We start from the raw sequence: 12,623 nt of genomic DNA, 5'->3' as shown, positions 1-12,623 counted from the left end.
ATGGAAACAACACAGAGGAAGGATAGGAGGAGGAGATATTTAAAACTGCATTTTCCAAGCAATACTCATATGAAAGTGCCAAAATACCACCTAAAACAGGAAAGAGAGTCTGGCAGAGAAAGACCCAGAAGCCTGGGAAACCTTAACCACCCTTTAAAAAAATCCTAAAGGGTAGAATTTGTGTCATTTGTTGACAGTTTTGGGTTGTTTTTTTTAAGATCTACAAATCTTCTTTGTTTTCCATTTCTTTCATTATTGGTATGCTTAAGCTCTTTTGCAAAGACTGAATGTGTTTAGCTTCAGCTGTCACAGAGCTCTGCAGAGTTAAATAGCCTGTCAGAGCTACCTCAGGAGAGGTCCTCTGGGCCTTGATGAAACCAAAACTATTTAAGCAGAGTGTATGTGAGCACAGCAACATTCAAATGTTTCTGGAATCATATTAGTATAAAAAGTAATGCTTTTGTATGTAAGTTTCATATCTCCCCTTCCCCTTATTGCTGAAAAAAGCTTACTTACACCATAAGTCATCGTGACATGGTGTTCATAGGAAAACCTACTGAAATTAATGACAAGAAACCCACAGTGTTTAGCCTCCTATATGAATTTTACTTTCCCACTTAATTTGGGTGTTTGCTATGCTTTATCAAGACAAAAAGTTATAAACACATACGAAATCTATTTACCTAGGCCTTCTACTCCCTAAGGGAAAACTTTCACTCTCAGCCACTATATATAAGATGGGAACTATTGCCCTCCCTATACTTTCTCTGTGCCTTCAAAGAAAAGGGTTTAATTGTCTATTCTAATAAGTTAACACAGAGGCATAAACAAAAAGAATCCCTGTCTGAGGGGCCTAAATTTCCCCATACATTAGGCACCTAACTCAAATTCATCAGCTCCACTCCTAGAGCCATTCCGGTTTCAGATCTGAGCCTGACTGTACGTGAAAAGCTAGGTATAAAAGATTTGACCAAGGTCATGTAGAAGTCTGGGATGGAGTTAGGGACTGAAATTCCCTTGTTCCCTTATAGTGCACCTGGAACAGCCCTGAGGACCAAAGCACTAGCTATTCATATAATGAATAACCCTTCCACTAAAAATTGCTACAGGCACACTCAGCAGCAGGAGCAAGGGTAAGTGGGAGGGCTAAGCTAGCTGATAACACTTGGTAAACTATTAACCAGCCCACACATGGCTTGAAAGGCTTGTATATGTATATATTAATCTTTTCTGTAAACATACAGAGGACAATCATGGACACGGTGACTTAAACTGCCAGTGTTAATAGATTGCTGACCCAACACAATTACTACTGCACAACTCCCACAGATATCTGTCCTTTCTGCTGAGAAGGACATCCTAGCTGGGTCCTCACATCCTGCAGAAACTGGATGGGAAAGACACAAATCAGTTATGCAGGGGAGGAAAAAAACCACAGAGAAACACAAAATCAGGGAGTGTTTCTGTATATACATAGGTATATAATTGGTGTTTGGTTCACACTGAGAAATATCAAAAATGTCACAGAAAAGCTTTTCATGACACCTAATATAGAAGATCATTTTGAAGAGTGTGGGACTTGTCCTTGCTTGAATCCAGTAACTCCACATGCAGAATGCATGGAGGCTGAAATCTGTGGGCAGTGGTTGCAACAAGAGCTTCATGGTCCTGCTCAAGGGCCCTAGGTTGTCCTCTGCAGACCGTCTGTATTCCATTCACCTAAAGACCAAATACTCAGGCTACAAAAGCAGAGCAGCTCTCATTGTGGGTGTGTAAGTATCAAGTATCAAAAACCCTGAATATACATGAGTATTCATGTATCTGCATTTGTATATGTCCTGTGTGTCTTGGAAGCCCCAAGATCCTAGCAAAACTATTGCACCCTGATCCAGTTTCTCTGGGCATTCTGTTTTAATGGTTGTATGATGTTGCTGGTGGCTGTGAGAAGGGTCTTTGCTCCACCCCAGAAGTATGTACATATCAACCCAGAGAAACATCATTCCTCTTTATATCAAAGCGTCTGGCTTCCTTTTGCAATAAAAGGTGCTATATAAGGTAAAATAGGACAATCTGAGCAATAAAATAAATAATCCTAATCTCTCCGTGCTGGGCACAGAGAGAAGTTCATTGAGGCATTGGTTTACTGTAGTATCTTATCCAATTGTGATAATGCAGATAAAAAGGGAATGGAAATGGAAAAGTTATTAAAATAATTGTATCTGCAAGGATATTAATTTAATTTATCTCACTTGATTATTATTGCCATCAAGCTCAAATGCAAATCCTGAAGTGTGAGTTAAATAGATGACTGAATTTACTTAGGGGGGCAAATAAAGGATTAAAAATTATAAATGCTGCTTCATTACATGAATCTGGAAAAGAAAATATTTCTCCTAAGTGATTCTTTGATATCCTTCTTTCTTTCTAGTCTTCTTGTTAGGAATTTTTAAAGCTCTCACTTTAAAGGAACCCATAAAGAGGACTAGTATGCACAATTTTGCTTAACTGGACACGAATATGCTTGCCTGATATCAAAACTTAATTCTCTGGTGTTTCAGTAGATGCTCAGAAACATACTGAAATCAGAAGACATAGTGACCTCAAAAAGAAATGTGAATGGTTCTTCTTCTGCCTACAAATAAACATTATGCTCTAATTTGTTTTAAAAATTGTATTAGGTTATTGTGGTGCTAACACACCCCCAAAAGAATTAAAATTTGAAATATATGGTTGTTGTTTTACGTGAATATATGGTTGGTTTATGTGTCCATTTCAGTGTATGGGATTCTTTCTTTACATACCAACTTTCTTTAAAGAAAGACTTAGGGTTGTGTTAGGTTTCTTATACTATACGTATTTAAAAGCCTATATCCAGGGACTAGCACAATAAACCAGTGTATTCTAATAGATGAAAAGTGAAACTTGGTCTTCTTTTAAAGAAATGGCAAAATTCCAGGGTGTCACCTACTGTATAAATACTGGAACTGAGATTGTTATCCTCATCCTGACTGAGGATATATCTATAATATATACTACAGTTTCAAGTCACTTGCTGAGGGTAATTTAATGTTAGAAAGACCATTTTATTAGAATGACTGTGGTGCTTCTGGTACCCAAGTTCAGAGTACTGTGCTCTGGAGACATAACCAGAGACTTGCTGCAGAGCTTTCAGTCATCTGCTTAATGTCTCTGTACTTCAGTTTCTTGTTGACAGAGTGAAAGACAGGATGCAGTCAGAATTGGGGCATAAGATATGAGGTATAATTAACCTTTATAAAGTATTATGAAATTCTTAAATTAAAAGAATTAAGTAACAAATGCACACAGCAAGAAACAAAATTCGAACTTCATTCTGTGAATTCACTCTTAGCCCAATTTTACCTTTACCTTTTTTTATTCCTTGCCCCTATCACTTCTCATCACTTGCAAAGTATTTATTTCAAGAAATTGGAATATCATAGGTAGAGTCCACTGATATATTTATTCGTATTCAACTGAAATAACTTCAAATAGTCTTGTTTTTATTAAGAGACTCCAGGTGGAAAACACCTGCCATCACTACCCCAACACCTTCCAAAAGAAACTGTAGGCGTCGCTGGAACCCAATTAAACAACAACAACAACAACAAAAAAGCAACAGTATAGACGATTTCCTACAGATTTGGGTCTGAAAATTGGGTCCTTTGGTATCTTTTCTGATATCAGGACTATGCGTACACTGCAGCCTTTCCTTGGGCCGAGAGGAAGACATTTCTTTCTGTTTCCACCCAGCTACATATTTCATAAAGTGTTTGGAAATTTATCTTTGAGATTACCATTTTTCTCTCAGACCATTTGAAATAGGCCAAGAAATGCAGTGGTTATAAGGAGATGGGAGAAGGGAACAGTAAAATACATGTGTATCCACACACACATATATTAATCCAGCAATTATTTCATTAGCCTCCTTTCTTTAGGAAACTGAGCTGAACCTGTTTGAAATATCTTCAAATAGAATAAGAAAAAGAAGAATAAACATTCAGAATTGTAGGGAGGTTGATTCACTTCTGATAAAAATCAAACTACAGTGTATTAGACCAAGTCTTAATACCTCTGTCCTGCAAAACATTTAACATTCTTAAGATAACATGCTTAAGACAGGCTACATGCTTAAAGACTTGTCAAATTGCAGCGACACTTTGTGCTGAAACTTAGGATTCAGATCTTATGAATTTAAAATAATAGCTAAGCCAAGGGTAGCCAAGGTTTATTATTATAGCTGTGTGTGGCACGGTAACCAAACCTGTGGAAATGTCTGCAGCTGTACACACAACATCCCTTCTGAAATACTTCCTTCACAAAGCTGAGCTGTTGAACTAAGTAGATTGCTGCCTACCATGCAACATATACAGAAAAAAAGCAGAGAATAGAAAGCAAAATATCATTTTGGCTGCCATATTCCTAAGTTAATAATAACTGTAGGAGCACATGTTGAGCTTTAGTATTAAAACGAAGAGCTTCATACTACAGATTATAGGGAGACTCATGAACAATGTGGCAGATACAGACAATCAAAGTGTCTATTGAGGCATGGAGCTGCAGTACAAAAGCAATCAGTGCAGAAAGCAAGGCAGTGACAATACAACTTTAAATCCATTTGATAGGCAAGCTGTATCTGTTGAAACTTCTCAGGGTGAATGAGTATAAAACTCATTATCAGTATTGCAGCATGTCCCATGACACCACGTTATTTACTCAGATGAAGATTGGAGAATGTGAGTAAATACAGCACCCTGCACTCTAAAAATTCTTTGCAGATAAATCCTTTGCCTGTATTTGTTCTTTGTGCACTTTCCATGAGTCTCTCATGCAATCTCCCTGCCCACTGTAGGAAAACAAGCTTTATAGAAGGTACAGGGCATATGCCTGCGAAGTGTATTTACCATTCAGAATGGTCAGTGAACACATTCAGGGTCTTAATGATACTGGGAAGTGCTGAATCCTTAATCTCAGCTTTTATCATTTACTGTTCTGGGCTGCGTATCTCAGATGTCTATGAAGCATCACAGGCTACTCGGTCACGCCTTTAAATGGTGAGAGTTATTTGGCTGGCAGAGTCCATTCGGTCACACTGTGTGTGGCAACATGCTTTGCATCTTGACAGAAATGTTTGTTTTTTACTAAGTACTTTTCACATACCAGTTTTCCCCCGAGGGCTATGGATTCCAAGCAGTCTGCAGCCCATTTCAATCCATATCACTGGCCAGCACCTTAAATCCTAGCGTAGAGGGATCTGTTCTTCACCTCTTATTTGAATATAAAGAAGATTCAAAAATTATGAGAAATATTTCAAATGCACACGACCACTCACATTTCTACATTTTTCAAGATGGTAAAACTTCTAGAGATCACAGTGTCAGTGATAATCAGTGTTTTGGACTGTGATTTTTGACCCCAAATCCAGCACTACCAGATTTGATATCGTCTGAAGCCTGAGCAATCTCTTACCACTGGTTTGGGGGGGATCTGTGACTTCCAGTGAGCTTTGCATCAGACTCACATAGAATAATTACTATTGTTTGCTTTGCTTTGTAGTGGAAAGCTAGTGAAAATTCTGACTGTGCTATTTATTTCTCTTTTTTTTTTCTCATCCTTGCTATAATCTCTGTAATTGTGATAATAGCAGTCTGAACTACCTTGGCTTTTCCCTTGTTGAGTAATTTGATCTAAAAGCAACTCCTATTCTCAAGTTCAGTAACCTTAGGGAGGAGGTGAAACAGAGAGGTCATTCAAAATACAGAGACTATAAAAAATATTTAAATAACTGGATCATTAAGATTCTATAAACTCCTCTCCATGACCAAGATGGTAATGAGAAGAGGAAATAGCATACTATGCAATGTATTCATTGGGAAAATTACTGTAATGAAACTTAAGCACAGGAAATAATACAAATGTAGCCTGTTCTCATTATATTCTAAAGATTGACATTTCTGTATCACTTTCTTGCTGTCATTGTTACTCTTCTATGAAACCCATACCATGCTTTCATCCTAAAAGACACATTTTCCTCAACACACAATACAAATGTATCACAGAAAATTGTACAATCAGATATGTGATCAAGCAGTCCCAGTATTTATTTACCACTCATACAAACTGGGAAACAAATATTACTCTCAAATCTAAATGCAGTATCTATCATTCATTACAACTACATTAACATTTATATGGTATAGAACAGCCTTTGGAAATATCCAAAATAAGTCTCTATGTGCAACCTCTTTTTGGGCCACTAAGAAAATAACCTTCTATGTCAGCAGATACTGTTTCTCTAAGTCTACAAAACCCAATACATTCTGCTAGAAAAATATTTCACAGGTTAAATTATTATTTCAGTAAAGAACTGAAAAAGAAACTTATAACAATCCACCCAAGGAATAAAGCTATAACTGTTGCAGATCTGCCTGTTTCAATGGCTATTACATAGAAGGTACCATGCATGACATTAAGATCCTTTTTGTACAATAAATTAATTGTTCTTAGTCATTCCACTACACCTTAATTTAAAAATAGGTGAAGGAATATCTCCTCAGATATTCCAAAGTTGATTCAATGTCAGTCATGGCTGGAATGCTGTCATGGGTGGCTACATACTTTCTAGGAAAGAAAGGCCAGCAAGGCGAGGTGGGGGGAGTTGCTTTTTCTGTGAGGGAGCAACTGGAATGCATCAAGCTCTGCCTAGGGGTGGAGGAAGAATTAATCAAGAGTTTATAGGTAAAATTAAGGGGTAGACAAATATGGATGACACTGTTGTGGGCGTTTGCTATAGGCCACCTAATCAGGAATAAGTCATCTGTAGAAGAAGCCTTCTGCAGACAGCTGGAAGTAGCCTCACAATCGCAGGCCCTGGTTCTCATGGAGGATTTCAGCCACACTGATATTTACTGGAAAAGCAACACGGCAAGGTGCGCACAATCCAGGAGGTTCCTGCAGAGCATCAAGGATAACTTTTTGACACAAGTGGTAGAGGAGCCAATGAGGCAAGTTGTGCTGCTCAATCTTATACTAACAAACAAAGAAGGTCTGGTTGAGGATGTGAGGCTTGGGGTAGCCTTGGCTGCAGCAACCATGAGATGGTGGAATTCAGGATCCTATGTGGTAGAAGCACGGCAACAAGTAGGATTACAACCATAGACTTCAGGAGAGCCAACTTTGGCCTCTTCAAAGACCTGCTTGGAGGAATCCCATAGGTAGGGCTCTAGAAGGTAGCAGAGTCCAAGATACAACTACAATATTCAAGTGCCACTTCCTCCAAGCTCAAGATTGGTGCACCCCTATGACAAAGAAGTCAGGCAGAGGAGCCAGAAAACCTCATGGATGAGCAAAGAGCTCCTAGAGAAACTGAAATGGAAGAAAGAGGTTTACAGTATGTGGGAAAAGGGACTGGCCACTTGGGAGGAATATAGGAACATTGTCAGGGTAGGCAGAGATGCAATGAAGAAGGCCAAGGTCCACTTGGAACTAAATCTGGCAAGGGATGTCAAGGATAACAAGAAGGGCTTCTTCAGATACATCAGTGGTAAAAGAAAGACTGGGAACACTGTGGGCCTGCTGCTGAACGAGGTGGGTGCCCTGGTGACGCAGGATGCAGAGAAGGCAGAGTTACTGGATGCCGCCTTTGGTTCAGTCTTTACTGCTAAGGCTGGCCCTCAGGCATCCCAGCCCCCAGAGGTGAGAGAGAAAAGCTGGAGAAAGGAAGACTTCCCCTTCGTTGAGGAGGACTGGGTTAGAGATCATTTAAGGCAAACTGGATCCTCACAGATCCATGGGCCTCGATGGGATGAACCCACGAGTGCTGAGGGAGCTGGCGGACGCTGTTGCTAAGCCACTCTCCATCATCTTTGAAAGGTCATGGAGGACAGGAGAGGTGCCCGAGGACTGGACGAAAGCAAATGTCACTCCCTTCTTCAAAATGGGCAAGGAAGAGGGAACTATAGGCCAGTCAGCCTCACTTGCATCCATGGAAAGGTGATGGAACAGTTCATCCTGGAGGTCATCTCCAGGCATGTAGAGGAAAAGGTTATCAGAAGTGGTCAACATGGATCCACCAAGGCAAGATCATGCTTGACCAACCTGATAGCCTTCTACGATGGCATGACTAGCTGGGTCAACGAAGGGAGAGCAGTGGATGTTGTTAACCTCGACTTCAGCAAGGCTTTTGACACTGTCTCCCATAATATCCTCATAGGTAAGCTTAGGAAGCATGGGTTAGATGAGAGGACAGTGAGGTGGATTGAGAACTGGCTCAACAACAGAACTCAGAGGGTCATGATCAATGGGGCAGAGTCTGGTTGGAGGCCTGTAGCTAGTGGTGCTCCCCAGGGGTCAGTGCTGGGTCCAGTCCTGGTCAACTTACTCATCAATGATATGGACGAAGGGACAGAGCATACCCTCAGCAAGTTTGCTGATGGTACCAAGCTGGGAGGAGTGGCTGATACACCAGAAGGCTGTGCTGCCATTCATCAAGACCTGGACAGGCTGGAGAGCTGGGCCAGGGAAACATAATGAAATTCAACAAGAGCAAGTGCCAGGTCCTGCACCTGGGGAGGAACAACCCCATGCACCAGTACAGGTTGCGGGCTGACCTGCTGGAAAGCAGCTCTGCTGAGAAGGACCTGGGAGTGCTGGTGGACAGCAGGTTGACCATGAGCCAGCACTGTGCCCTTGTGGCCAAGAAGGCAAAAGATATCCTGGCCTGCATTAAAAAGCAGTGTGGCCAGCAGGACAAGGGGAGTTATCTTCCCCCTATACTCCATCCTAGTGAGGCCATAACTGGAGTACTGTGTCCAGTTCTGGGCTCCCCAGTTCAAGAAAGACAGGGAACTACTACTGGAGAGAGTCCAGCAGAGAGCTACAGAGATGTTCAGGGGACTGCAGCATTTCCCTTATGAGGAAAGGCTGAGAGACCTGGGTTTGTTCAGCCTGGACAAGAGAAGACTGAGGGGGTGTGTCTTATCGATGCTTATGAACATCTGAAGGGTGGGTGTCAAGAGGATGGGACTGGACTCTTTTCAGTGGTGCCACAATGATAGAACAAGGGCCAATGGGCACAAGTTGGAAGACAGGAAGTTCCACCTGAGTATGAGGAAAAACTTCTTTACTGTGAGGGTAACAGAGCAGCGGAACAGGCTGCCCAGGGAAGTTGTGGAGTCTCCTTCCCTGGAGACATTCAAAACCCACCTGGATGCGGTCCTGTGCCCCCTGCTCTAGGTGTGCCTGCTCAAGCAGGGGGGTTGGACAAGATGATCTCCAGAGGTCCCTTCCAAGCCCCACCATTCTGTGATTCTGTGTGATTCTGTGATTCCGTGAAAGGTAGAAAATTCAACAAGTGTTTTAATGGTGCATAAACAAATACTTCACAACATCTAAGATGCCCAAAGCAATAAGAATATTTTTTTAAAGTATATAATTGTGTTTGCTCCATAACTATAGGAAAGAGCAAAGACTCTTTTTTTGTGCTTACAATTTTTTCCAATTTATTTTGATTAATTTCTGTAAAATTCAATTAAACTGGATTTTGAAGCCACAGATTTCAAAAGGGGTTTTGTCCAATCAACCTCCTTTTTCATCAGTCTTATTCTGAACCAGCAAGTATCACCTCAGGTAAATTGAACAGCTTGAGTTTTTCTGATGATAATCCAAATCGGTCCTTCTGTATTGACTAGAGTACTTCATAAAAAGCTAGAGTCCTGAAGTCCTCTTGATCTAAAGCAAGGCAGCTATAGCAGCACCATGAACTTGTTGTATCTTGCTGAGGCACTAAGTGAAATCAAGAGTTTTCCTTAGGAGACTTCCATGGAGATGATTACTCCGGTCCTCCACAATATCCACGGACTAGCCATCTGCAATGCAGAATGAGTAAGATGTTACTGGTTCTTCCATAGCTCACTCTCATTAATGGCCTTGACCTAAACTTTTTATATTTCCTATGGTCATGAGCATAGAAGGGAGACCAGTATAGTGGGGCCCGATACTCCTTACCTGATAAAACCTGATATAAACTCAATGAAGGGAGGCACACTGTATGTTTGATAATCTTTGTCTAAAAATCAGTTAAATAAACCACAGGCATATATCATCAAAGGACTCCTTGTGCAGAGGCACAAATGTACGGGAAGAAGATGCTACTTCTTATTCTTTAGACTCACCTACGATGATGTGACACTTGACAGCTGGGGGTTTCTTTTCTCTTCCCATCTGGTTTGCTTCCTCTGAGCAGAATTCCAGCACTCAGTGTCTGGTGGCCCTTGCATCAATAAAGATCCCTATATTTCTAGCGTTACATCTTCACTTGACATAACAACAGATGCAAGTGTTCTGTATATCCAGTTCTGTGTCATATAGCTTTGGCAACTGCCTGCTGGAGTAGGAAAAAACACTCTGATTTCAATAGTTCACAGAACTGATATGCAGAGAAAGCCAACCAGTGCAAACTGAAAAGAAACAGGACAGAACCTGTATGTTAACACCAGAGTCCAAGGCCAAACAGATCACTGCCTATGATTCAAACCTCACCCCTTCCTGGCCCCAGCTGTCACCAGGCATCAGACTTAAACGATTGCTAAGTTCATGTTTTTTCTTCAGTGACTCTTACTGCTCCTATATGTGGAAAGTGCAGTGGCTGTCAAGCACAGATCACACTGAATACATTCTAGAAAGAAGTGGCAAAATGAGTGTAACTCAGCACCCATTTACTTTCTGGAGACCAAACTACATGCAAACCTGGGAAGCACTCCACAGGCAATCACACACTGGGGACTTGGGATCCTTCATATAGTCAGAGGTCCCAGCCACCTCTGCACATCAACTCTCTCAACCACTGCAGTCCAAGCAAGGACCTGGTAGGAGAAGGCAGGAGTGGGAATCAAGTGAAAAGACCTGGACGCTCTTCATGGCTTCAGTTGTTCTTCTTTTCTTCTTTCTCAGTGATGAAATCTGCTCCCAGTGAAGAGGGGGCTGGAGAGGGAAAGAGGCATATAAGGAAAACTTTGAGAACTGCTAGTAGAGTATACAGAGGACATGCAATATAACATTTTCCTAATGCAAAGTCTTGTCTTACATTGGAATACTGTTTTTTCCCCATTTGAATTCATGGTTATCACTGCATACATGCATCTGTCCTTAGAAGGTGCAGATGTCGCCTTGTAGGTACATCTAAGGATCTGGGGAGTTGGGCCAAGGGCAGAGGAGTTGTCATGGACATTCTTCCTACCAAAGTCACATTTTTTGATCTGAATGGCGTAAAAATGCTCTGTGACACTGGTAAAACATAGAGAGTTTGCTGCAGATCTCACTTATATTAATTTCTCATTTCCTGAAACTTCAGTATACCAAATTCCAGGGCAAGCTTGTCTAAAGAAGAATTATAATGTGTACAGAAACTTCTTTCCAACACTTCACATGATATTACCAGGCACGTGACAAACCCTGGATGGAGCATTTATGACACCTGACATCTAGAGCATTCACATGCCTTTTCAATGACAGCTGCCGACAAGAAATAGCATCCTCCAGATGCACAACTTTATCCTTCCCTCAGCTGTGAATGGAGACATTTGGCTTTAAAGTGGCACTCTGTACTGTACTCTTAAAACTGCAATTGTCACTTGATGAAAGGAAGCCAAATGCTCCATCAGTGACATCTGACAGCAAATAAAAATCTCCTTCCTAAGGGCATAATGGGCATGATGCAGCCATATCATTCTTTCCTCTTATTAAATCACACTGTCAGTGCGACAAAGTACCAGGCAGTAGACACACGGACTCCACAAAAAATATACAAAACAGAAGTAGGGTACAAAAGGAAGCACACCCTCCTCCTCAGAACTGAGCACCGTGACATTCCGTGAATAAATTAATGTGATTACTCCTCCAAAGAATGTCCAAAGAAAACAGTTGGCACTAATGCAAGGCCAGGTACCCTATCACCTTAAGCCTGGCCTTCACAGTGGGGTGAAACCATGGGGGAGGAAAGAAACAGCAGTTCCTCGCTGTCTGCATTCACTTGCAGGATAAATTTTAAAGAACAACACAAGCATACGCACAATAATTGCTGGAGAGTTAAACAAGGATGAAAAGCATGACCAGATGAACAAAAAGTCTCAGTTTGCTCATTCTTCCCTCCCACAGCTGCTGTCTGGCCACAATCTCCTTCTCAAGTCCAATTAGCAGGCCAAATTAAGCCCTCATGTTACTCTGTTCAGTGGAGTTTGCATGTGGCATACATTTGCACTAATGTGCTATGGTAGATATTTTCTTAAGTGACTCTCTGTTAGTATTTAGATGTTGAGGAATCTAATTTCAGAAAGGGCTGAGCATCCTGACACCCAGACAGTTTCTCTCTGTAAGGACTAAGATGTCAAAGACAATCCAGAGTGAATCAGCTCGTTGCAGCTCTAGAGGGGGTAGATCCACTGTGGTCCCCATATCAGACCTACCAGGCACACATACACTACAGCATCTTCAGTGACACTAGACACCAATGGTTAGAAGCATTAACTGCACCCCATAAGTCAAGCGAAGAGATTTTTGGCTTTCATGTATTCTGTATCCAGACACAATGACCTTGAGTTATTTATCAT

General features: G+C 41.2%; 1 long non-coding RNA gene across 1 annotated transcript; it reads right to left on the bottom strand.

Moving 5' to 3' along the window:
• Nucleotides 1-6,096: 6,096 nt before the first annotated feature.
• Nucleotides 6,097-9,340, bottom strand: LOC142053878 (uncharacterized). The gene is made up of 2 exons (XR_012659354.1): nt 9,223-9,340; nt 6,097-6,969 (listed from the first exon to the last, which is right to left on the bottom strand). It is a non-coding gene; the product is annotated as an uncharacterized LOC142053878 (long non-coding RNA).
• Between the last annotated feature and the right edge of the window lie 3,283 nt (nt 9,341-12,623).

This window comes from Phalacrocorax aristotelis, chromosome 2 (assembly GCF_949628215.1).
Source record: "Phalacrocorax aristotelis chromosome 2, bGulAri2.1, whole genome shotgun sequence".
NCBI lineage: Eukaryota > Metazoa > Chordata > Aves > Suliformes > Phalacrocoracidae > Phalacrocorax > Phalacrocorax aristotelis.
This window is presented reverse-complemented; position numbering and strand designations above follow the sequence as displayed.